General features: G+C 41.8%; 2 long non-coding RNA genes across 3 annotated transcripts in view; both read left to right on the forward strand.

Moving 5' to 3' along the window:
* LOC145723257 (uncharacterized) overlaps positions 1-12,614 on the forward strand; it is a 14,629-nt gene extending 2,015 nt beyond the window's left edge. The window contains exons 2-4 of the long non-coding RNA XR_014148180.1: positions 5,172-5,389; positions 8,427-8,495; positions 12,556-12,614. This is a non-coding gene — a long non-coding RNA (uncharacterized LOC145723257). The remainder of the gene's footprint in view (positions 1-5,171; positions 5,390-8,426; positions 8,496-12,555) is intronic.
* Positions 12,615-18,531: 5,917 nt separating this feature from the next.
* Positions 18,532-27,664, forward strand: part of LOC115944134 (uncharacterized) — a 38,334-nt gene continuing 29,201 nt past the window's right edge. The window contains exon 1 of one of the 2 annotated variants that reach the window (XR_014148181.1): positions 18,532-19,625. This is a non-coding gene — a long non-coding RNA (uncharacterized LOC115944134). Of the gene's footprint in view, positions 19,626-21,232; positions 21,322-27,664 lie in introns of those variants that run through there. The other variant, XR_004078709.2, reaches the window with a different exon arrangement.

Consider the following 27,664-nt stretch of genomic DNA (forward strand, 5'->3'; position numbering starts at 1 on the left):
GACCTCAGCTGCAGCAACTTCTTCCTAGAAACATCGCCAAAGGCAAAGGAAGCAAGGGCAAAAATGAACTATTGGGATTTCATCAAGATAAAAAGCTTTTGCACAGCAAAAGAAACAGTCAACAAAACCAAAAGACAACCGACAGAATGGGAGAAGATATTTGCAAATGACATATCAGATAAAGGGCTAGTATCCAAAATCTATAAAGAACTTATCATACTCAACACCCAAAGAACAAAGAATCCAATCAAGAAATGGGCAGAAGACATGAATCATGAGCTTTTTAAAAATACTTCCCCACATGAATCCCATGGTCCGGTTTAGGAACCAACAGAGGCCTTATAAACTGTAATTTGACAGACCGCTGTGGTATTTTTGTATCTTTCCTTTGGACATATTATCATCTCAGTACGATAAGGAGTAGATACACTTTCCTGGGATTTATGGCTTCTATATTAATATGAGAGGAAGAGAGTGTTAATGAGAGTATCATGACTAGACTCTAGGAACTCGGAACAGAGGGGCCATTCTGTTACATTCTGGCTCACCCATTATTAATTGGCATCTACTTGTGGTGTCCCTATCTAGGGTTGGCTGAAAGTCTGGGGGGAAAATGTTACAAAGAAACCTAGACATGGGTTAGCCTGGTGGTGGGTATTGAGGAGGGCACATTCTGCATGGAGCACTGGGTGTTATGCACAAACAATGAATCATGGAACACTTCATCTAAAATTAATGATGTAATGTATGGGGATTAACATAAGAATAAAAAAAAATAAAAAATAATAAAAAATTAAAAAAAAAGAAACCTAGACATTCATTACCTTACCTCCGCTTCAAGTAGAGTTTTTTTCCAAAAAGAACTTAAATAAATCCATTAATTAATTATTAATCACTAATTGATCACTAATTTAGGTAAGTATTCCCTTTTAAAAATTTAGTGAACAAATATTTACTGAGCATTTACAGGGTCCAGAGTTCTGTACTTGTCAAAGGGCCAGTGGTTTTAGGAACTTTCTAAATGTTCTCTGCCTTGTTCATTAGCCATGGGCAGGGAGAAAGCAGAATATACATCTGATCGACAAATTCATTTTAGAAGAAATTAATCTGAATGTGTGTGGAAGGATGCAAATTCCCATTTTGAACTAAATCCATTCTTTCCCACCTTACTAAGAACTGTTCTGTGTGTATTTTTATTTCTCTCTGATCATTTCTTTGATCATTTTAAGCATCACTAATGCCCGAGCAGACTACAATGGGGGACAATTGGCAGGTGGAGAAAACTGATGATGGTAGAAGCGAAATGTAATTTCTTCCACTATAATTCTCTACAAGCTGTGTAAACTCTCCTCAGTTAAACAAACATTTTTAAAGACAAAGATTTTACATTTTCAACCAAACACTGCTGGTAACAACTGCTCACTTTCACTCTTTTGGAGCCTTCCCAAACAGCCAGGAGATTTGCATTTTCCTTAATAGTCTCAGCAGTATGCTTCCTTCCAAAAAGAGAGAGAAAATGAAAACCCTGCATTTCCTTGAATGCTGAGTAAAATAACATGACTATATTCCAGGTAGCCTAGTGGATAAATATGCAATTATTATTATTATTGATTTATACAGCAAACATCTCAAGCATTTGAACTTCACACACCACTATTTAAAATGACATCATAGCCTGCATACCAATAGGAAAATAGCAGATTGTGTTTCAGTGTTCATATATGAGTGGGCCTTACCCTATAGGAGTCCTCAGCATCTAAATTCAAACTAAATCTTGAGGCCATTGTATAAAGATGTGATGAAGAGGAACCCCTTGTCTGGTTCACAATACACCCCAAAGCAAAGTTCTCTCCTCTTTGGCATATGTTTTTATTCTGTTGATTATTTTTATGTCTGTAAACAATGAATAGTGAGGAAATCTTCAACTTGACTCCATAGTATCCAGTGTGAGCTTATTGGAACATCAAATGGCATGTTCACTGTATTTGAAAGGAAATTAAAAGTTTAAAAAAAAAACAGTTTAGGAAAATTATGGGAATAAGGGGCATACAGCGGAGGGTAATTTATTCAAGATCGCAATGAGAGTCAGTGGCAGAATCTCAATATAGTGGCTCCCAGAGAGTGAGCCTCTACTATGAGCTGGCACAACTATTTCAAAACAGTTGATACTCTTGCATTTAATGGTGACATCCTAAGAAGTGACTCAGAGCCCAAATATTCTGAGTAGCCAGCAAATGGAGTCTCCTGGATGCACTGTTGCAGGTGGCTCTCCTGGATGTGATGAAAGAGGCTATCCTGTGAATATAGAATGCCAGAAATTCAGAGACCTAATACAAAAACTGAATTGACATAATTTTGTGTGGAGTTTGTCTCCCTGGCTCTCAGCTACAGTTGAAACCTGACCTCCAAATTTCCCACTGATGCTCTCTGCCTATGAGCAAACTGCTTCTGTTCTAGATTCTCAGAGCAGGATGAAGCCAGGGAGAGCAGCTGATTAACAACTCTTTGGTAGCAATAAAAATAATTCCAACTTCAATTAGATTACACAAAAAAATCTGTTCATATTACCTGGAAGGTAGGCATTGCTGGATCTAGGACCTCAACGATGAGTCCTGTTCTGGTCTCTCTTGTCTCTTAACTTGTGCATTTCTTCTTCTTTTTGTTTTTTGGTCTCATTCTTTCCTGCTGCCCAGAAATTCTGACCATGTGGAGGAAAAGAAGTCTACTAGCAACCTTAATTCCATAGTTTTGCATTTCATGATCTACAAGGAAGAGAGCCTTTATTTCTTTCAGGGCTCACCCATCAGTTCCTAAGGCAAGCTTCCAGTTGGTCCTGGGGTGCCTGGGTGGCTCAGTCGGTTGGGCGTCTAACTTTTAATTTCAGTTTGGGTCGTGATCTCAGGATCACGGGGATCGTGTCCTGAGTTGAGCTCCACACTCAGCAGGGAGTCACTAGAGATTCTCTCTTTCCCTCTCCCTCTGCCCCTCTCCCCACTCGCTCTCTTTCTCTCTCTCAAATAAATAAATCTTAAAAAAAAAAAAAAAGATTCCAGTTGGTGCTGCTTTGTGTCACATACGGTCAGTATGGTCAGGTCCAAAAGATAGTGTAATTGGCCGTAATATCTGAGTCACGTGTTCAGCATCGCAGCCAAAGGGCAAGTGAAGTGCTATGAATCATTATAAAAATCATTCTAAATAAACAAAGGGCAAAGAAAATAGGAAGGAGGCAGCTGAAAGAAACTACCAAGCAGACCAACGTGGGAGTTCCAGCAGCCACTCAGAACGTGTCTGGAATAAAATCCTGCAGCTTGGGGGTGGGGTTGGATGCCAGGTTCAGCTGACAAGCAGTAAAGCTACTGGGGGCATGCGTCTTGGACTCAGTGGTCCATACTGCTTCAGTGCTGGGCATTCAGTGGTACCAAGTACTGTCTTTTCCACAGTGGCTGCACCAATTTGCATTCCCACCCACCCCGCACAAGGGTTCCCTTTCCTCCACATCCTCGCCAACACTTGTTATCCCTTGTCTTTTTGGTGATAGCCATTCTGATAAGTGTGAGGTGATATCTCATCATGGTTTTGATCTCTATTTCTGGGAATAAAATCCTAACATTTACCATGGGCTTGATGGCCCTCTGGGACCTGGTTCCAACTAAGCCCCTCACTTTGTCCACCTTGCTGTACCCACAAGACCTACCTCCTCAATGCTTCTTGCTTGTTCCAGCCTCTTCCTGGGCCTGGTACCTGCTCTTCCCTTGGCTTTGCATGTGAATAGCTCCTTGCCATCCTTCCTCCTTCAGGTCTTAACTCAAACACTGCCTCAAAGAGGCCTTCCCTTACCAGCCCACGTAAAGGAGCTTCCTTCCCTATGTCTCCATCATTATTCCCTACACAGCACTTATCACAATCTGCAATTATCTTCTTTGTTTGTTCTCTTCCTTAATGTCTGCTCCCTCCCAGGAGAATGAATTCAAGGACCATGTTGGTCTTCTTCAGGGCTTTATCACTGGTCTGAGCAATTGGTAAGCTCTCATGTCTGTGGGGTGATCCCTTAAGAGCCACCTCCTCCTCCATGAAGCCTGCCTTGGGCAGAATTAATTTCTAGGTCCACGAAGCCACCACTGTATTTCGTGCATACCTTGGTTACAGCACTTGCTATACGAGGCTGTAATTGCTTCTCTCCACACCTGGCTTCTCTGTGAGCACATAGATCCATGAGATCTGGGACTAAGACTTATCTCTGTATACCCAAAGCCTATCAGGGGTACCCAGGACATAGCAGGGGCTCTGCTGATTAGTGATGGAATGAAAGCAACCCCAATTAATTGGCAATCCATATCTACGTGTCTGTGTATTCATAAGGAAAGGGAGGGGCAGAGAACCACAGAAAGGAACTCCATTCTTTCAGCTTTATTTGCTCTATGGATGGGGATGGTGGAGAGGGATGAAGGAAAAACTTTATGAACAGAAGACAGAAACAAGGAAACTTGCAAAGAAAGAAACATATTGTCAAGCATCTAGATACAATTAGTAGCCTCGGGTGGGTTAAAAAGAGAGAATTACTAGGGGAGAACAAGAAGACAGGTACTTGACAGTATTCCTTTAATGCTTTTCCTGTTCCTTGATGCATTGTCTTCTTGTGCAAGTATCAATATTGTGTGTAGACAGGGGGAAAATCATCATCTTCAAACTGTAATGAATCTAAAATGAAAACAAGCCACACAGTTGGTCAATACTGCTTTAAAATTGCACATCAAGAACACTTCCAGTGACAAACACTTTCAAGGCAAACAAACCAAACAGAAATTAAAAAATCTCTGTGGGGTATAAATATGTAATTACACTCACACAGGGAGCATTTTATCAGGTAAACCATCCCACTTTGTTAATTGAAATGCTCCAGCACTGAGCTTTTTTGACAAAGAGTCTGAATATGTATGTGTAGGGTGTAGACACGCTGCTTCACCACGGCCCTTCCTTGCTGGGGCTAACTGCCTCAAAGACATTTTCCCCCCTGCAGCTCGGAGGTCAGTTCCAAAGCCTTCCTTTTGTTTGTTTGCTTCTGTTTCCATCTAGCTGAATGTCGCCAGGATGCAACCTGGTTTGGAATTCTAAATATCTGTCCCAAACACAGCTCGTTCCGAAATTAAGATGGATATTTTACCTTTGCATAGATCATTTGAAATACACGGATAAGCAATCCTGTTCGGTAATTTAGAAATGTTAAGACAACCAAACAGAGAGCTGTTGCAAGTGTCTGCATGAGTACCATGCGGTGGAAGAATGCCGGGCTAGACTTCCGGCGCCTGAACTCCACGTCACACTGCAGACTCCATACATGGCCGTGGGCCACCAAGACATTGCTGCCTCGCTTCTCTCCTCTAAAATAAAGGTTGGTCTGTGATTGCTAAAAAATTCCTTTCTGTTCCAACAAGGCTTATGATCCACTATCCAAATAGTCCTGCCTTTTTTTGAAGTTTTTTTGTTTGGGTTTGGGGTTTTTTTTGAGCAGTTGAATGATCAATTCCAAATGTTAGGAAAGTCACCCAAATGAGGCTTTCTTTCCCTCTTCTGGAGTGTGTGGGGCCTCCAGCCTGTCTTCAGGCCCTGGGTTGGCCAATGCTGGCCCACGGGCCCTACAGCCACTGAGGCAGATTTAGTGCGTGTTCTCAGTGACCTAGGAACACGCGGCTGCCATCATCTGCAAAGGGGGAGACGCGAAGTGGTGGCTGGTCGTTGCTAGAGTAGGATTCCAAGTCCCAACACCCTGTGGCATTTTTCAGACCCGATGTATTAGTTTTCTAGGCTGCTGTAACCAATTACCACAAAGCTTGGTTGCATACAGCAACAGAAATTGATTCTCTCATAGTTCCAGAGGCCAGGAGTCTGAAATCAAGAGCAGCACTTCCTTGAAACATTATGAGGAGATTGCATCTCTTGCCTTTTCCAGCTTTGTGTGGCTCCAGGCATTCCTTGGCTTATAGCTGAATCACTCCAACCTCTGCTCCCATGATCACATCACCTCCTTCTCTTCTGTCTCTCTATATCTTCCCTTTTGTCTCTTATGAGGACACTTGTCATTGGATTTAGGGCTCACCCTGGTAATCCAGGATGGTCTCATCTCAAGACATTTAACTTTATTATTATCTGCAAAGATCCTTTTTCCAAATAAGGTAACAATCACAGGTTCTGGGAATTTTACCGATGGCCTATCTGTTTAGGGCCACTATTCACCACTACACCTAATCGCTATCCCAAGATCTCTAAGCCAGTGGTATAGAAAGTCTGGGTCTAGTGATTAAAGGTTTACATAAATGATTATCATACAATTCCTCCCCAAACCACTTTAGCATGTAATTTACAAGACACTTTTGGCAGTGGCAGGAATAAGACATGAACGCATTTGGGATTCTTTGCGTGAAAAGAAGTGAAAAGAAGAGACAGGTATTAAATCTGGTATTGAGCACGTATGATCTCTCCAGGACACTGTTGGTACAAGATGTATGAGAGATGGCCCTACCCTTGAGCAACTCACAGTGCAATAGGATGAAAAGGTGTGAGAACCAGAGATATGGAAATAAAGGGAAGCGAGATATATTTCTGAGATAAGCTAACGATTAGGTTTCCCCCCAGCTCTCAAATATTTCTTCTGGAACATGCTTTAGAAATGCACTACTTTTTAATGGGGGTGGATGGGTGGAGGAGCCACTGGATCATCTCTTCTCTAAAGATGATCTGATCAGATCCTGCAACAAAGGTGGGGTTCCCCAGGAAGCTGAAGCTGAAATGGAGACTAACATTGGGATGTTCATTAGGAGTGCTCTAGAACCAACAACTTCTCCTGACACACATTCGAGGCAGTGTGTCACTGCTGAGCAAGGTGATAGGATAGCGCCTCTGGGTGGCTCCTCAACTGTACACTACTTTCTTTGTGTTACTTTCTTTCTCTAGACAAATGGGTATACAATTGAGTAATTCCTCCAACCTAGAAAGAAGGAGGGGGCTTCTAGCAAGTAGTTCTGTCTCCGTGTCAGAATTTAGTGGAAGGAACATGGGGTGAGAAGTCAGATGGACGGACACTCAAGAATCGTTCATCCCTTTCATCCATTCCTTCATCCTTATTTTCTGGAAGCAACTCTTCCTGGTCCTCCCACCTTCCCAGTATAATCTCTGAGACCTTAAAGTTTCTAGTTTTATATTCTGTAACATAACTGGCTTCAGGGTCTGCACTCTTCCGGGACAATATTTGTACTCCTTTGTCTGCCAGACTGGGTCCTGGTCCGTATCCTCATATCCTCATACCCTGGTTCTGCCACATATACACTGAGTGATCGTAGGCAAATTAGCTCACCCTCCATGACACAGCTCCTCTTGTAAATGGTACATATACACATACATACCTGCATATAGTTATAGCATATATCAATAGAAGTTAATATATCATTAAGCACTGAGCACAATTTCTGGCTCAAAGTAATGCCCAGTGTTAGCCATGCTTAACGTCCTTATCTCATTTTCATAATCATCAAGCTGTCCTTGGGTGTTATCCTCTGGGAGGCTGACCATTGAGGTCCCTGTGTCCTCATCTTTGTTCACTCTCCGTCATTGCCAATCCTCGGGCTGTCTTTTCCATCCTCCTACATGGAGACTCTCTTGACTTCCTGAGTGTATAACCATCCTCTCCACCTCTGCACTCCTCTAGGGCTTTCCTCTTGGAGAGCAGAGTTTACACCGTGTTGCATCGTTAGTCTTCAGGCTACATGTGCATTTTTGGCTCTCTCTAGAATCAGGGGACACGATCATTGTCAGGTTGAAAAGGAGATCAAACATTGGCAATGATGAACTTAAACCCATGATACTGAGGTGAATATCAAAGAACAGGTAGCTATTTACAGTAATTCAAGTCTCTCAGCCTAGATGAATTACATACCAACTGTTCTGTTCTTACATCATTCCTTGCCTTGTTTTTCCCACCAGAGCATACTTCCTCCTGGACAGAACTTCCCAGAGACCCTGTATTATTTCCCTCCTTCCCTTCTCTCTCTAGGTTCCTTCCTCATCCTGGCCTCTCCCACCTTCTCTCATTTCTTTGTTTCACAACTATTTATTGAGCAACTTCTATGGGCAGAGTCCTGGAGACCCATGGGTAAGCAGAATGAGTAAGACCCCAGTCCTCACAGCACTTGCAGCTCAACAGGGAAGACTGCAGTGTGGTTGGACATTGAAAGGAGTTTTGGGGAAGGCATGGAGTACACGGCTGGGCCACTTACTGTCCTTCTCCAGTGAGGGAGGGATTTCTCAGAAACACCCTTTGGCCCATAGAGAGAACATAAGAAATGAGAAATCTGGAGGCATATTAGGTGGAGATAAAAGGAATGTCAAGCCCCTTCTCAGTTTCTGTTTTCCTATTTGTAACCTTTCTTCTACAGCTTTTAACTACTTGGTACCTGCCTTTGACTGATTGAACAAACATCCAGGGAATGACTGTTGTGTGTCAGGTAACACACCGGGAGCAGGGAAAAGAGCAGTGAATAAGACAAAAAGTTCCCTGCCCTCAGGTAGCTGATGGTTCTAGCCTAGGCCTTGAGCCAGGCCCGAATTTGGCAATTTATAGGTCAGAGTGTACACTCTAAGCACTTCACACGTATTAAGTAATTTAATCCTCGTACTTGCCCTATGTGGTAGGTACTGTTGTTGTCCTCATTTTATAGATAAGGAGACTGAGGCACAAAGAGGTCAAGTAACTTGCTCAAGGTCCTATAACGAGCTGGCATCTGGCCTCTCCCACTTATTAGTTATGTGACTTTGGCTAAGTGACTTAATCTGTATAGCAACCTTATAAGACAGGGATTATTATTATCATCCACATTTTATAGGTGAGAAAACTGAGGCACAAAAAGATTAAGTCAGTTAATCCACCCAAAACACTTAACATGATGCTTAGCAGTGGTTGCTATTATTATTATTCTTGAGAGAAACAAAAAAAGAGGAAGCGTTAAAGAGGTTTCAGAAGCCTAGAGATGAGCCAATACGATTCCAAATTTTCATAATTGTGTCATTCTGCCAACTATAACCAGATAAGCTGACACAGACACTGGGTAAGATTCTGTTACATTTGACTGAAAGAGTTATTCATGAAGCTTTAAAAGGTGGTGTTGAGCACTTGCCTTCACAAAGAGCAAGTCTCTCCATCTCTCTGTCTCTCATGATGCTTCGGGTTTGTTAAGTAGACATGGCTTCACAGCCTCATATGAAGGGGGAAAATGTAGACATTTGGATTGACAACAGATGACCTCTATTAGTCTGCTGAGGCTGCCATCACAAAACACCTCAGAGTGGGTGGCTTCAATGACAGACATTTATTTTTCTCACAGCTTTAGAGGCTAGAAGTCCACCATCAAGATAACAGCCAACTCAGTTTCCGGTGGGGCTTCTCTTGCCGGCTCGCAGATGTCCACCTTTTCGCTGCAGCCTCACATCACTTTTCTCTGAGGCACAGAGAGAAAGAGCTAGTCTCTTTTCCTCTCCTCATAAAGATACCAATCCTATCCCATCAGGGCCCCCATGACCTCATTTATCCTTAGTGACCTCTACAAACATAGTCACACTAGGCGTGAGGACTTTAACATGAACTTTGGAGGGACACCAGTCGGTCCCTAACACACAACATTGTCATCAGCGTGACACAGCTCAGAAAACACCAGCCCTCAGCGAAGGCATTGATCTGTGACGGGAATAGAAAGACAGCACCCCAAACACTGTATCTCATCTCATTTGGTTATGGGTGACTCACTTGAAGATGGGAAGGGAAAATCATCATTTATTGGGCATATACTGCATTTGATACTTTATTTAGTCCTTAATGACTATCCTGCAAGTTGTTGGTATTACGATTCCCACTTGAAAAAACTGATAAGCAATCTGTTACTTAAAATGACACCAGCTCTCCTACCAAGGTCAGCCAGCTAAGGGGGTAGGGAAGCTGGGGTTTGAACCGAAAGAGAGGTATGGGAGTAGGGGGTCTTGAAAAGAGAAACTATGAGGAAAGATACTGTGGATGATCACCCTGGGAAAGGGGAATTTCAGTGTGATTCCAGAAGACAGTGCATAGAGGAATTGATGGAAATTATAAGGAAGAAGGTTTGGATTTAATGTATGTAAAAGAAAAAATTTTAAAGATTTGATTTATTTATTGGAGAGAGAGAGCATGAGAGAGAGAGAGACCATGACGGAGGGGCAGAGGGAGAGGGAGAAGCATGGCTCCCCGCTGAGCAGGGAGCCTGATGTTGGACTCGATTCCAGGACCCTGGGATCATGACCTGGGCCAAAGGCAGACACTTAACCAACTGAGCCACCCAGGCACTCTTAATGTACATAAAAAAATTTTTTTAAAGCTACAACTCTCCAACATGGAATAGGTTATTTTTAGAAGGGCGTATCATGCTGCTCAGAGTGGAAGCATTCTAAAATTAGAAACTCTTGTTGTGGGAGGCAATCAACTAGAACCAAGCATCAGATGGATTAGAATGGAGTATGAGCTTAAATGTGCTCCATTACTCCAAGTTTGTTGAGATTTTCTGTTATCATAGAAGGAGTTCCACAAGAGCAAGTTTTGGTACGTGAAATTCTAAATACTTTAACCTCTGAGCAGTAAGGCAGTACAAGAAATTTATCTGATGCATAATTGTTGCTAAATATTTTCATATATGAAAATGCAGTCAATTCAATAGGAATCTATTTGAATTAAGCTATTAGAATAAAAACAAGCCATGAGAGCCATTTCTATTTATGACAGCTGGGAACCATATTCCAAGAATGCCCTTGTAATGGCATTTGGAATTGCTTACCTGTCAAAAAATTAGATGCAAGTGGTCACTGGACTAATGAAATGCTTATCTTTCTCTGTTCATCATGCTGAAGAGCTTTTAGAAATGGCTGATATTTGGACTCTTTTTCCAATATTAATTAACTGAATGGGCATCAGGACTCCTAAACTCTATTAAATTAAGCATGACCTAGTTTAATTCTTTTTCTGGATAATAAGCATGTTTGGAAGCTAGCAATTCTCAACATAGTCATAAAATAGACCTAGGTTGGGACGCATCAAGGAACAGCACTCCTTGCCATCAGAGATGCCTACTTTGTAAACAGTAAAAGCAAAAAGGGCCTTGAGACTTTGTTTTCACGGGGAACCTGAAATTTAACTTACATCATTGCCCTGACAATAAGTATCTTCTAGAAACCTGAGGTATATTTCGGTTGTTACAATTCTCCAGGTGTATTTGCACTTCATGTTCTAATTTTGAGTGTGTTTGGTCCTGACAGCTTTTGGTTAAAATCAGTCATGAGGCAAAAATACTGCTGGCTGCTTTGGCTGTCCTGTTCATCCAAATGTTTCTGGCAAATAAGCTCAATGGGCAAAAGCTAACATTCCCCAAGAGCTCCTGTCCTGGGGAAGTTTTTGCCAAAACTTTATTTGTCCTTAGTACCAAAACAAACACTGGTTGTAGTAACAAAGATCACAACAAGCTTTCTCAACTGGAGAGAACTGGGAAATAAAAGAAAATTTTCAGCTGAAATAGTTAGACCACTAAAAGACACCCAGATGGAGTGAAACTTAATTATTCACAGAAAAATTTTGGCTCCATAGGGCCTTTTGGTGTGTCTGAGAGCTAGAGGCCAGCTTTTGCTTTTCTCAGCTCGGCTTTATAATATGCCAGAAAATACCAGCCTTCTTTTTTTTTTAAGATTTTATTTATTTATTTGACAGAGAGAGAGCACATGAGAGGGGGGAGGGTCAGAGGGAGAAACAGACTCCCTGCCGAGCAGGGAGCCGGATGCGGGACTCGATCCTGGGACTCCAGGATCATGACCTGAGCCAAAGGCAGTTGCTTAACCAACTGAGCCACCCAGGCGCCCCTCCAGCCTTCTTTTTCAACCTGTATCTCAAGACTAAATGCCTTTCAGTCCATTTTTTTTTTTTTTAAATCTAGAAGAAAGCTTCAAGCACCTGGTGTAGGAAAACACTGTATGGATCGCTCAGCATGGGAACTAATTATTTTAAGCCACATTGTTTGTTGTGTTTTACCTGCTGGGGTGAGCCTCGCTTCCCAAGCATGCTACCACAGGTCTGCTTTTGCTCAGAACTCAAATGTGTGTTGATTTCCAGCACGACCCGAAGACTTAGTGAGGGGAGCACGTTTGTATGTTTAGTGCAAACCAAACATGATGTCAGGCTTTGACAGTTTCCTTTGAAGAAGTTAACCTTTGACTGAACTTAGAGGGAAAAATTTATACTCAATTGAGTAACTTGATACTGACTAGAGTGGTGAGAATATCAATGACATGAGTAATTTGAGGGATGCTGGAGGGCTCCCCATTTTACATTCAGAGACTCTCAGGTTGGGTCAAGTGTACAGACTGATTACTGCCTGGTCAGGAGGCAGTGAAACCTGATATACAAATACACATGCAATTTGATAGACTCCAGGCATGATCTTTACAAGCAAATTGCTTCTTCAGAACTGTCGTGTGAAATTGCTTTTATCTACTTTTTAGGATGATGGGCCAAGTGAAGAATCCAGAATCATGGTGTTCTGTTTGGATAGCCTGTGGGCCAAGTCTATCACGTAAGCTGTTGTGATTTTTGAGGGGCTCTGAAACCTCCTTAATTCTCCGAGTTCCACCAAAACTTCTCCCTCGCTAACCCCATGAGGGCCTAAAATATTTCTTTTTTTTTTTTAAAGATTTTATTTATTTATTTGAGAGAGAGAGAATGAGAGAGAGAGAGCACATGAGAGGGGATAGGGTCAGAGGATGAAGCAGACTCCCTGCCGAGCAGGGAGCCCGACGCGGGACTCGATCCAGGGACTCCAGGATCATGACCTGAGCCGAAGGCAGTCGCCTAACCGACTGAGCCACCCAGGCGCCCGGGCCTAAAATATTTCAATTCATGATTCTCAGGGTTGGAATGAGCCTTCTCTCCTGAATGGTAATGCTTCTACTTTCTTCTCAGTGGAGGAATCTCCTCCGCAACAACCTCACTTGGTAACCCAAATTTCTTATGCTGTAGTTATTATCTGAAAGAGGAATCATACCCAAGGATGTCAAATATTCTGAACAATTTCTACCACTGTCCTCAAATTTGCCCATGGCAGACATTATCAATCAATCTTGATCCTCTTTCTAGTTGAGCCAGACCCAGGGCTTTAGAATCCTTTCTAAGACAGTTCTGTATGCAGCCACTACCCTGCCTTTGGTGTTGGGGCAAAAGGAGAGACCTGCTTCCCATTCCAATTTTAGGACATCAAGTCCTTCACCTGCATCCTTTTGTTAGCCATTATCTAGTGGCCTTAGAGAGAAGGTTCACAGGACATGTGGACTTTCCTTTCAGTAGTTTTTCTTACTAAAGCTTTTGTTTCTTTTTTATATACTCATCCTCATAATATACACACCCATTTTATATTCTATTTTTTATTTAACATGAAAATTTTATTTTAATGTTATTACAAATACTTGATACATATATTAAGTGGATGCGTAATATTTCATGTAATTGGTATGAATATTTACATAACTATTTCTTTATGTTGAACATTTAGTTTTCTTCTGATGTTTTGCTACTATAAACGATGTGATACATGACACAATTAATTTTGACATATAGAGATCTTTCCATATTTGGAAATATTTTCTTAGGTTACGTTCTCAGAAGTGGATTATTGGGTCATGAGCATTTTATGACTGTTAATAGATTACTCGACTGCTTTCCAATGGATTATATCAGTTTACAATCCCACCATGTATGAAACTACCTAACTCACCTGTCCCTTCCCTGCCAATTTTGCATATATTTTTAAATTTATTAGAAAGCAGTGTTCATGGCATGTAAGTTGCTCTTTCTGGGACTCCTGACATCTGCTTTGTGGTTATGTTGCGCACACCGCTCTGCTGTCATGCTCTGTCATCTGCTAGGGGACTGTTGAGGTCGCCCAGGTCCCCAGGGCATTTATAACTCTCCCCAACCTCCCCAGGCATTGGCCTGTGGGTTCCCCTGTTGCACTGACCAGAGATTACCGTTTTCTTGGCAGTATTTATAATTAACAGCTTGGTTCTCTGCTCCCCAACTCCTTTGTCTTCATCCCTAATAGTAAGAACAATAGCTACCACTGCTGCCACTTATTGAGTACTGGTTATGCATTGGGCATGCTTCTAAGTACTCCACATGTAACATTTTACTTAGTCCTCACTGAAACACACTGAGATGGCTATTATCATCCCCAATTTACAAATGAGTGGGTAACTGAAACTTAGCAAGCTCCATAACTTCAAAAGTACCCAAGTGCTAAGTAGAATCGCTGAGAAGTAAATGGAGGCTCTATCTTATTTCCCATGCCAGGTCTTTAAGCATTCTATATAATGCCACTCTGTCCCTAAGCCACCCACCTCTAGGCTCAGTCCATTTGTTGACTTGGAAACCCATTCACTTCTGAGTTGGGGGAGATGAAGGAACTCTAGCCCAGCATCTGAAATCATTCTTGCTGCTATACGAGCTCTAATCTCATATTTGATTTACACTAAATGGACTTCTGCTCGGTGATATAGCTGAGAACACATGGGGGGGGGAGGCGGTGGACGAGGCTAATGAGAACATTCACTGAAGTGAGCTTTTGCGAGCACTGAAAGAAGGTCATCGCAAGGTGGTGACATATTTTAGATGTTTCCTCCCCTGAATGGTAAAATCTGGCTAACTTCAGTTCCCACTTCTACCTTCTCTTGTCACGAACTCTCCATTTTGTTCCCAATTCCAGTGACCATGCTCTTGCCTCAGTTTTCCACGACTGATTCCTTGGCTTGATAAATTTTCTATTAGCTCAGCTTCTACAAGATCTGCGAAGGAATAGTAAGATCTGGCTCTTAGGTACTTTCAGGAAAGGGGAGAACACTTGTGGAAAAGATCTAGAGGGTTTTAGACGAGGGGGCGTAATAGAAGACTAAATTCATTGATACGGGTATTCTATCCTGTGACTTGGGATTTAATACTATGTCGAGTACTTGTAAAGCTAGTCTAAGAGTTTGCTGGGATCATTCCTTAACATCTGGATTTGAAAATGGTTTCTGAAACAAAGTGGAGATGCAGAAGTTCCTTGGTACAGAGGAAGGGGTCAGAAGGCTCAAGGATGTGCAAATTTTAAGATATACTTACGATGTATAAATTCACAACCGGTCACCTGACTACATTCCCTGAGAGAGCCTAACTGACACTGTCTTCATTTTAGCAAGAAGAGATTCATTGGTGAGGGAGGCACTCACATCCTTGATAAGCTTGGCAGTGGCTGTATTATATAGCCACGCTGAGTTCAGTGAGGGGTATACTGCCTTGGAACTGGGCTCCCTTACTATCACATGGGGTTGGTGGGGTTGGGAAACACCAGAGATCAGGTGGAAACTTTAAACTGTCCATAGTGGATGCCGTGGTGCTCTACCCAGGGCCCTTGTCCAGGACCTGTGCGTCCTGCCGCGGGCCATTTCGTTGGCTAACAGCTCAGAGATGTGTCTAATTTGGGGAAATGCCTCACCCAAGGTTATGCCCATTCCCTGGGGTTTCCAGGGAACCCAATCTAAGATCGTTGGTGCCACAAGTATCCTAGGAACCAGACTCTAAAATATGCAGATTCTGGAGCTGGATGCTCACCAGCCAACAAGTAATAACTCTGTCACCGGTAGTAGGTAGTATGGCTAGCCCCTAGCATGCGGTCACAGTGCAATTGTTGGAACTTCCACCGGCAGTAAATTGGGATGGGAGACCAGTGGAAGGGGACGCACTGTCTTGTGCAGTGTCTATTGTGTAAGAGGCATGGGAGAAATGGTTCTATGAGGACAACGGAATTGTGTGGCTAGTGTTGAGAGCCACTGATAAGGTGAAGAGAGGAAAAGGTCAGGCTCCAGTGATTAATAACCAATTTGAGGCAAAACACAGAAGCTAAAGGGCCAGCTTGTTTACATTTAAGTAGACCCTAATGTCTTACAGCCAAAGTGTAGACAGATGGAGGACCAGGGTCAGGACTTAATCATAAAGGTAGTGGAACTTCACACCAAGGTCAGAGTGGACCTTGTGATTTGGGATTGAGCTGTCTAGGAATCTATGTTTGAAAATGGAACTCCCAAATTCCCTGAAGCTAGCAAGCCTACAGAAGGGGGTCTTCCTCCTTGTCAGAATACAGTGGAACCCCTTGACTGGAGAACATGCAGAAGACTTGACTCATGCAAGTGCCTTGAAAGACCATGCTATCTCCCTCTTACCTCCCTCCCCGTACTCCACCTCCCCTCCTAATAACCAGACCAATAATCTCAGCATAGACTGACTGGGGATATGCGAGGCTGAGTAAGGAGGAGAGACGAAACACAGAAGGAGTTATGGCCAAGGTAGTATGCTTGGGACTGATTGCTGGAGTTGCTGACTCAGGAGAGTAGAACATACAATTAAGTAAGGGAGAGTTTGAAATGGAAGTAATCTCTTGTGAAATAAGATTTAATAGACCACAAAGGACCCCAGAGACTGTGCTGATATAGTGCTGGGAATGCTCCTAGAAGCTTGGAAAAAGTGATGGCCACACTAAGTGGAGAAGTACCAGAACTGGCATGGCAATGGCAGGTGGTAGAGGAAAGGATCAAAAGGCACAAAGAACTGGGCATGCGAAGATGGAAATACTACTTAAATCTAAAAACTGCTACCAGCCAAATATATTCTCCATTCTGCGGGAAGGCAAGGGGCACCAGCATCACTGAGCAGCTTATTGGTGGCTGTCCTCTTCCCCAGCTTAGGTCAGGGATGGTGGCAGAGATGCTGTTATAGAACTAGGCTCTCTGAGAACAAAGAGGGATTATAGTTAGCAGTCTTTATACATCAGAAGCAAGGTACGTACAATTACCACAACTAGCAACAAGCTCGGAGTGGTGCCAAGGGAGGTCTGACTTGCAGGGCACTATGAGATGGTTAATTACCAGGAGCAGGCAGGGCTGCTGCTGCACAATGGGGTCAGGGAAGAATATGGTTGATGTTCAGTGGTGACCTCTGGTGTGTCTCTGGTGCTTCCATGTCCAGTTTTAACAATCAGTGGACAAGTGCAGGACTATGGCCTGAGAAGGCCATGATAACCAGGGACTCACGTCCCTTAGGGATGAGAGTCTGGATTTTCCCACCAGACAAGCCACCTACACCGGCAGAAATTGAACATCGGTAGTGGAGGAAGGGGATGATGAGTACTAGGTGTGGCCTCCTAAGTACATTGTGTCCATTCTGTGTGGAGGTAGAAGAGGTTTGATGAATATACATGGTATGTACATGGGCTCCTGGGTCGTGGCAAATAGTTTGACTGATTGGTGAGGGGGTCTAGAAGGAAGAGAACTGGGAGACTGGCGACAAGGAAGGTTGGGGAAGACGTAAGTAGAAAGCCTGCAGGAGTGCCACAAAGCATGTGTACCCTTGAGTCTCTTGTGACGGACCTCCACAGAAGAGGCTCTTCACAAACAGGTGAAGAGTTTGACCCATCCTGTGGATATTAATCAGCCTTTCTCCTTAGCCATCCTGATGGTTGCTGAATGACCCATGGATGTAGTGATCATAGTAGAAAGGATTGAGGCTGTCCATGGCCCAACACCATGTGAGTCGCGCTCATTAAGTCTGAGCTAGCTTCTGCTACTGCTAAGTCCAACCCACTAGCTGCAGAGGTGGACGCTGAACCTTCAGCCTGCCACCATTCCTCAGAGAAGCCACATGGTGGTCGTTCAACCACATCTAACCCCTGACACCTGGGAGGGGGCAGCAGTTCATCTTACTGGAGTCAACACATACTTCGGATACAACACATACTTGCCTGTTTGCAGTGCTTCTCCTAGCATTATCATCTGATCCATCAACACTGTAGCTCCCACGAATTGCCTCAGGCCACGGAACCCATTTTTTGACAAAAAAATAAAAATAGAAAAAGAACAGTGACTCATAGACTCATGACCAAAGGGTTACAAGTACTTTATCACCCAGTGGTAGCCTGCCTGCTTAAATGGTTGGACAGCCTATCGAAGGCTTGGGCGCGATCTCTTGTACTGTTGGAGCACTGTATTCTGGGGAGCAGGAGATGTATCCAACCACCGGCTGGTATATGCTACTTGATCTCCAGTAGCTAGAGTATATGGGTCCATGAAGGTTGGAAGTAAGGGTGGCTCTACTGACTGTCATACTCGATGACCCACTTGTGAAATTTGTGCTTCCTGTTCCCAGAGTATGTATCTGTTACACACAAGATACGTGTGTACATATGTGTTTGTGTGCACACATGCACACACATATACGATGAATATAATGACCATGCTGTAAAGCATACATTCAAAACCCTGGAGACTGCAAACATGCCTTCCATTTAAAGCAGTGTGTTACATTTATGCTGATTTAATCATTAACATTAGTAAGAGGCCAGTTATACTGTTCAAGAGTTAAGATGTTTTACGAGCAAATGACGAAAAGATACATGTTATCATTGCAATGCCAGTTTACCATCAGATAGGATATGCAATAATCCCTTTAGCAAGCTTAAGCTTTTACATATTAATGGCAGTATTGGAGAGCAGGAAGATGCCTTTTACGGCACTGCTGAGGTCCTTACAATAAAGAAATGCCTTTGCTACTTGGCCCTATTACTGGAATGTGCTGGGAGAATAATGCTGTTTCGTGGGCTCGTCCCTCCCCACGACTGGGGCCTGGGGTGGTTTTTTAAAAGCAATGCTGTATAGCAATTAATAATGAGGAGGGGAAAAATTCATTTAGACGTTTGGCAACATCTTTGTGGCACTCAATATGGGTCTCATATAGAGTAGATTTGCCCTGCAGAGAAACACTAGAAACGCTTTATTCTTAAACATACGATTAACCAGCTGCCAGAGACAATAAAACATTTAAAACTTCTATTCCAGGGACCAAGTCACCATCTATAGGTCTCAGAGCTACTAAAATGTATTTTCAAATGAGCTGCAGGGCACGATGCATGTTTCCTCATGCGTAAAACAAAGGCCTTGGGTTAGATTATGGCCCCGCCAGTCCCCTCCGGACTACAGTACTTCACAATGTAAAGGCAAATCAAGTAGCAAAGAAAAGCAACCTGTTGACTTTGTGAATAAGAAACTAAAGAAAATAAATCAATAGTAAGTCAGAAGGAAAATGTCTTTCTTGGTTAAACATTGAAGGCTACTCTCATCCATTCTGAAAGAGAAGCTGAGGAAATATCTGGAGATATTCATTTCCTGGGTATCGCAATATACTGGACAAAGTATCTATCTTTTCTTTTGAGCTTGAAAAATTACAGAGATGACAACCCACATGTCAATCAAGAACGAAAAGGATAACTAAATGTGGAAGTCTATTCAGCAATGACAATGAGCAAGGAACAACACAGGTGCATCTCATGAATACAACATCGTGAGAAAGAAAGCCACAAAAGAGCACCGACTGCACGATTCCACCTGTTACAGTTCAGAAACAGGATCACTGGACTCTATTGTTGAGGATGCAGACATAGGTGGTGAAATCGTAGGAGAGAAGTCAGGCCACAAGCATCGCACAGCTCAGGATGGAGGTGCAGGAGGGGTGCAGGACGTGGTCACGGTTGGGAAAGGATCCGTGGTGCTCCTCAAGGGCTCTTACATTCTTTTTCTTGACCTGGATGGCAATCACATGGCCTTTGCTTAATAATTGTTTGTGAAACCTTACAAATGTATTTTATGCCTTTTTCTGTGTATACGTTGTTTCACCATACAAAGTACAGAGGGAAATTTACTTAAGAACATTGTATGCATTACCCAGAACTATCTAATTTTAACATGCTGTCCTTTTAAAAATAAAATAAATGGGACCCTAGAGATACAAGTAGGGTTCCCTTATGCGTCCCCCTCTCCCCCTGCTCTGAGGCAACGATGACATGAAGTTGGTGTGTATTCTTCCTGTCCTTGTTTTTATAATTTTCTACACATGTGTTTCATGAATAATGTATTTCCTTGAGCATGTTTGAACTTTCCTTGCCTTTTGCACCCAGCCTTGTTTGTAAGATCTGTCCATGTTGGTCCACATAAAGGGGGCTCTGCTTCTCCATGCCGTTTCTTCATCAGCAAATAACAATAATAATAATGGGTTTTCATGAGGTTGAAGTGAGTTAATATTTATAAAGCATCTGGCCTACAGTAGGAGCTGTATGTGCTTATATAAATGATCCAGGTAATTTATTAACTAATCTAATCATCTAATTTTACCTGCTGCATAGAATGCCATCATTTCTTTGTCCAGTTATTTATCTCTTTTTTACTGATGGACATTTAGGGATTTCCAACATCTGGAATTATAAGCAAGGCTGTAATATAAATAACTGTATATTCCTGCCTTTTAAAAACATCCATTTGGCATCTCCCCCAGACCTTCACAGGCCAGTGTGTTTTCTGGCTCCGACTTTGATAAGAGTGGGAGGGAAGCCCCAGAACAGAGCAAGGCTTCACATCTTTGGAATTCAAGGGCGGTTGTGAAAGCCTAGGGTTTTTAAGAATGAAACTCAAAAGGAGCTGGGGGAGGAGAGGAATCACTGAGAACTGGGCGCTTAGTGTTACGTATTTTGTCTATGTTATCTCATTGACATAGACAACAAATAGTCTCTCCATTTTTCAGATGAGGAAACTGAGGCCTGACTAGTTTAGGCTCGGATAGAATAGAAAGGATAATTGAGTGGACCCCCAAAGCCTGTGTCTTGTAAAAATCCTATCGCACTTGAGCTGAGGCCCAGGTAGGGGTCCCCCCTCCCGATGACCTTGACCAGAATCTTTGCCTGACTCTGCCCTTTGCAAAGGCCCAAATGGTGCTGGGGGTGTGCAGGGGCTGGAGGGGGAGAGGAGACAGGGTGGGAGAATAGAAAGGGATATGCTACAGAGATGATTATGGAAAGTTGACAGCTGCCCAGCACACTGTGTCCCTGGCAACACCTGTTGAGTCTGCCACAGTGGTGGTGAGTCAGATGAAGAAAGACCGCTGTATACAGGCCAACAGCAGCAGGATGCTGTGCTGGGCTCACACTCCGCCAGCAGAAGACGTGCCAACTTGCTGGCCCCCATTCAAATGGCTGGGTGTCGGCTGGGTTTGCCAGCAAATAAGCCCAGGGAATACATTTGCATTAACACCTCCCCCGGCTCCGGCCTCCCCTGTCCCTCCCCCGCTGCCCAGAACACAGTTCCTCTTCCCAGAATGTCATCTTCAGGCTGCTTTTCAGAACCTGTATTTCAGTGGAACATGAGGTAAGCCAGATGCTGTCCTGAATTGCCTCGAAGGAAGCCAGCATCAGCAATCGAGAGCAAGACCAAAAAAAACTCCATTTCAGGTTTTTGGCGGTTGGCTAGAAAATTATGCTCGGTAATTTTAATTTTTGGTGTGTGTGTGAAAAGAAAGAAAAGATGGGGTTTTACATTTTATCTCATGCAAACATTATGCTCACCCAGACCCTTCCTTTATTCGGCACCTTGAAATTCGGGGGATTCTCGGCTAAGCGGGGAGAGTTTCCCAATTGCAGTGGGATGTTACAGGAAAGTTTGGCGCTGCCTACGAAATTGCTTCCTAAGATGGAGAAGTGTTAGATATGTCTAATTTCTTCTTATCTTTTCTCAAGACTGGGAGGATACCCTTGAGGAATAAGAAGTCTCAGATCTGGATGAGGGAGTTTTTTCTCTGCACAGACCACTGTTCATGATTAAGAAAAGAGACCTATCCTATCTATCTATCTCTCTCTATATTATGGCATGTATCATTTTCATCCACTTCATGCCAGCATGCAGTAGAGGTGGTGAGAGCCGTAAAGCCTTAAGGAAGAGAGAAGCTTTGTGGATTATTGTTTTTTGATAGCCTTTCTCCCAGAGGTCTTAATGGGTAACTAGACCTCAAATGATAGAAATTACCCTGTTCTTTTTTCTGACCTTCACATCACACACATACACACACACACACACACACTCGCGTGCACGTACGTGTGCGCACACTGCATTTCCTGATAAAGGTTTTCACTCCATTTCAATGTGATGTTTGGGAAGGAGGATCATTAACACTTTTGATTCCGTTCCCTCTTAATGATGATAAATCTTTTTTGAGTAGCTTTTGGTTGAAATAATAAACTATGTCACAAATTCTTAGTGAAGCAACATGTTTTGAGTCAAAAATTTTATTTTAGGAATTTATTTCCCGGTTATACCTACCTACATATATAAAGGCACATGTACAATGACATTCAATATGGCATTTTTCAAATACTAGCAAAAGACTGGGAGAACCAATCTGTAGGGCATATCTCATTGATAGTACATCTATAAAAAAGAGCACTATGGAAGTGTTAAGAAGCATGAATTAGCTCTATAGGCTAACTTTCAAGATACATCAAGGGCAAAAAACAAGATCTAGAATAATCTGTGTGATGTGCTACCATTTGTGTAAACATAGAAAGGAAATACACATATACGTATATATGCTTATCTGCACATAGACTACGTTCAGAAGGATAAATAAGAAGCACCTAACAGTGGCTAACTCTGGGAATGAGGGCCAAGTGATCTGATACACAAATTTTACTATGTATTGTTTTGTACTATTTTAATTTTTTGTTATTATGTACATGCACCACATTTTCAAAAGTATAAAAAATAAAGTAATAAACACTTCTCACTAAGCTCTCAGCTTGAGTACTAGATATTTAATTTCTAAATTCTTTTTGTTTTAAGCTGAGTGTGATGTCACACACAACTACTTTGACCATTACTACAGATTTGTAACTTGATTAAATCTAACTGCCTAGTGACTAGTTAGAAAATATGATTCAATGTAGTCAAAAGATCTGTTGTCACTATAAATGATGAAGTTCTTTTTCTTCCTCAGTCACATAAATCAGCTCAGAATAATTGTTGCTCACCATGAAATAAGATTGCTCTTAAGGACTTAACTGCCATAATTGTGCAATATTATTTGAGCACCCAACCCCTTATATCACATTTTGAAAGCATTTTGATGCTTTCAGTTTACATTCGTTCTTGTATATATATATTCACATGACCACATGACTCCATTTATAATAAAGAATGAGAGGAACTGGTGAAAATGTTTCATGGATCCAAGAACATACTTGAAAAGTTCATCTACGTTCACATCAGAATGCTGTCTCTTTTCTCTCTTCTGTAAACAGTATGTCAAAGAAATACATTGAAAGAGAGGAAATTTTTGCCTATAGAATTCATAAGATATAAACAATTTTTTTGTTTTAGAGAGAGAGAGCAGGCGAGGTGCAGAGGGAGAGGGAGAGAATCTTAAGTAGGTTCCACACCCAGCGTGAAGCCCATCAAGAGCTTGATCTCATGACCTAGAAATCATGACCTGAGCCAAAATCGAGTCATTGCTTAACTGACTGAACCACCCAGAAACCCCAATATCGAAATTTTGATATTGCCCTTGAATAAAAGCACATTGAGCTTTATTAATTTATTGATTATTGCAGTATAGTTGATATACAATGTCATATTAGTTTGAAATGTGCAACATAGTGGCTCGACAATTTCGTACATTACTCACCGTTCACCACAATAAGTGTAGTTGAGCTTTAAATCAGAGGTGGGTTTGTTCTCTGTGGGGAATTTGGAGTCAGAAAATCTGAGTTTTTGTCAAATTCACCTCCAGCCTCTTCCAGTCTCAATACAATAGAAAATGAGTGTGAGGGGCACCTTGGTGGCTCAATCGTTGGGCTCCGACTGGCCTTCGGCTCGGGTCATGATCCCAGGGTCCTGGGATCGAGCCCCGCATCGGGCTCCCTGCTCTGTGGGAAGCCTGCTTCTCCCTCTCCCGCTCCCCCTGCTTCTCCCTCTCCCGCTCCCCCTGCTTGTGTTCCCTCTCTCGCTGTGTCTCCCTCTGTCAAATAAATAAACAAAATCTTTAAAAAAGAAAAGAAAAGAAAATGAGTGTGATAGTACTCATCGTGCGGGGCTATTTGGAAGACCAATGAGCTCATAGGTAATGAAAGAGCACTTGGAAACTGTAATGCTCAATTAGTTATTTTTGTTAGATATCACACTCATTTGGGGTAAAAAAAGTGGGTTTCTTTCAAAGTTCTTTGCTGAGTCTGGTTTCTGTACAATAGTTAGAATAAAAGATGTCAGTATCTCCAAGTTGATTTGCGTGTCTGCCATAGACTAAGGCAGCTTCCCCTAAGAGGACTGGTGTTGTGGCACCAACCAACCTGAGTGAGCCTAGGATGAAACACGAGGCACACGTTTAAAGTAGATAACTCTTTTTTTTTTTTATGTTATGTTAGTCACCATACATTACATCATTAGTTTTTGATGTGGTGTTCCATGATTCATTGTTTGCGTATAACACCCAGTGCTCCATGCAGTACGTCCCTCCTTAATACCCATCACTGGGCTAACCCATCCCCCACCCCCTCCCCTCTAGAACCCTCTAAAACCTCTAAAACAATTTTGTTTCTCAGAGTCCATCGGAGGTAAAATAGATAACTCTTAAAAAAAAAAATAGATAACTGGACCAAGCCCATTCTTGTGGTTTTATGTGTGTGTAAGAGCAGAATCCTGGAAAGCACAAATATGTTTTATGAGATGACAATTTTATGCTTACGTAATCTTAAATTCATGCAAAGAATTTTGATTTAGACTCTTTGAGTAAGATATTAAGTGTGGTCCCTTGATCATGTTTCTTGTTTCTCAAAAACAAGAGATCAAGAGTTTTGACCTACTAAATACTACCCTTTAATTTCCCTTGTTTTGAATGCATTTTATTTGATACACTAATTCTTTCTCTGTATTTCTCTTCATTGATATACAGTATTTTTTACTGAGAATTCAACTTTAAAAGTAGCAGTTTTAAGTTGAAAGACAACTTTTAAGGCAGTATACCTCATCTTTCAGAACAATAGTTTACAAACATGTGTTTTTAAAGTGGCAAGACATTTTGTTCAAAGGAAATAATAGACAGATATCCAGAAATGCTAAAAAAAAAAAAAGGGAGGGGAGTGGGGCGTGGAACTAGAATGACTGAGTGAGAGAGAGAGAGAGAAGGAGTATGTGTGTGTGTGCACACGCGCGCACGGGTTAAAGATACAGAGTCCAACTTACTGAACTGCCCCTTCTCCAGTGCTCTTATGACAATTTCCATTAGTGGTCAGTGAAATCTAACAAGTATTCTCACGATGTGGGATCCATATGCTAAGGCTGACCTACAACAATGAGTCAGATCCATGTTCACCTCTCTCTTGCACAGTTACCAAAAAGAGCTGAGTGGAAGTTCAGAGGACAGAAATGGTTCCCCTAGGATTTCTCTTACAGCTATCTGGTTATTATGAGTCATGCCAGGATTACAGTTTAGGATTTGGAGACATTTATAATAGGAAATATGATAAGAGAACTTGCAATGGCTGGGTTGAGAGACGTGCTCACAGCAAAAAAGCGGGTTGCTTGGCAAAGAAGTTAATTTCTGAACTTCCGTGTACAAAGATGAAGTGAAAGTCACTCTGTATTGAAAAGCACCATGATGTGTTCAGTTTCTTCTGTAGCGAAAATAATCTTTGTGTTGTATGTTTCAATTTTTATCTATGTGTGATTGTATAGTGACATTTTCTTTACCAGCCATGAGTCATCCAATTCCTCACCCTGGCATAAGTTAATAGATCTAATAGCTATTTATCCTAAAATGTATATTAAATTAAGGTTTTTATGGCCACACTCCTCCGCTCAGATAAATTCAAATGTGTATGGAATGAAAGGCAATTTACATATGGCATTGTTAGCCTCTGATATCTAGGAAAAGTATTGAAATACTTATTTCTTAAAAAGAAACCAAGAAAGATATTGAAAGTCTTTCCCATTTGTTAAAGGAAAAGCAGAGTTCACTTCGTCACTCTACGGCTAGAAGACCCTGTATGTCTTTTGGCATATTTAATATGAATAAAAAAAGATCAAGCAGCAACTTTTATTTAACATAGACTAGGTGTTGGGGATTATCTTTTATAAGCTTTTCAGCCTAGGAAAGCTTCATAAAAAGCTCAGTTCAAAAATCTTCACTAACTAGTTACATCGTTGTTCTAATCATTCTGATCTTCTCATACTTATTACTTTTTATCTAATTATGTTTCACATCTTCTCTCTTTTGCTCTTGTTAATGTTTTGCTTCAAAAATTTAAGGTGTCTTACATGTGCATATTTTATCTCTAAAACCAGACCATAAATTTCACAAGGGTAGACCTCTTCAGTGTCCTCAAAGAATACCGATTTCAGGCTTCAGTACCAGATGATCTATTCAGGAAATGCATGTTTATTGCCACTTCCTACACTCTTACTTCTTCTTAACATGTGGTTGGTTTACACTCAAGGAAAACAAACTGATTTGTAGTCTGAATAAGCAATATTCAATAGGAAACTAAATAAGAAGCAAAATTATGTGTAAAAATAACATAAATTGCACATCAAGCAAAATGTAAGTGGTTTTGCATTATCCACTATCTGTGGTCCTTAAACAGAAAACATTATTATCTGATTAAAATTACATCCATTATGAAGAAACAATATTTCTAAATATGTTCCAAACACCCATGACTTCAGACATGTTCAGTGGTCTTGCATCATAAGAGAAATTGGTAAACCTTTATGCATTTTTGTAAAGTACATTAAATTATTCTTTTCTTTGTATTCTGGTAAATCCAGAGGGTTTTTAAGTGGGTAGGTGTGGTTTTACAATAGGCATTATCTGGGGGTGCCTGGGCGGCGCAGTCAGTTAAGCGTCTGCCTTCAGCTTAGGTCATGATCTCAGGGTCCTGGGATGGAGCCCCACATTGGGGTCCCTGCTTGGCAGGGAGTCTGCTTCTCCCTCTCCCTCTGCCGCTCTCCCTCCTCACCGCTGGTGCTTTCTCCCTCTCTCTCTAAAATAAATAAAATCTTAAAAAAAAAAAAAAAGAATAGGCATTATCTGTGGTTGTTATTTTTAATTTATATTTTTGGTACTCTTACATGTGGCCATAATATATAAAGGAAGTTGTTCTGGGGTTTAAAACCAAGAGGAGGAATTCTGCCTTCCATTGTTGAAGTAGATCACATCTTGCAGTCACCACCAGTCTTCCTTATCCTCCCCCTTAGCAGCAGACATCAACAAGGATGTACAATGTTCAGGACAGTCAGACCTGAGTTTGGATCCCATGCTACCCAGCTAAGTGATCACATAACATTGGGCAAGTTTCTTAACTTCTTCAATCCTCAATTTCTTCATCTATAAAGTAAGGTTAATAAAGATCATGAAGATTAAATAAGATAATGAATGCCCAATACTTAGTACAGTTGCAGGTCCACATTAAGTCCTTGAGAAATGTCAGATATTCTGATTAGCAGATGCTCCTCTAAGTTGTAATTTAACTTCCAGAAAGGACAGCTCTGCTCTCCGACTCCAGGCCACTTCTCTGGACACAGGTCATGGAAAGTGTGCTTCACAGGAAGAGTGGCCATATTTGGTCAAGTCTCCTATTCTCTTTACCTTCACGTAGGTGGGAGACCCAATGTAGATCTGCAAGTGAATGTAAGCCAATGTCGAGGTAGGATGTACTTGCAAAGT

The sequence above is a fragment of the Leptonychotes weddellii genome, chromosome 9 (genome assembly GCF_054177405.1).
Source record: "Leptonychotes weddellii isolate Sample4059 chromosome 9, ASM5417740v2, whole genome shotgun sequence".
Lineage (NCBI taxonomy): Eukaryota > Metazoa > Chordata > Mammalia > Carnivora > Phocidae > Leptonychotes > Leptonychotes weddellii.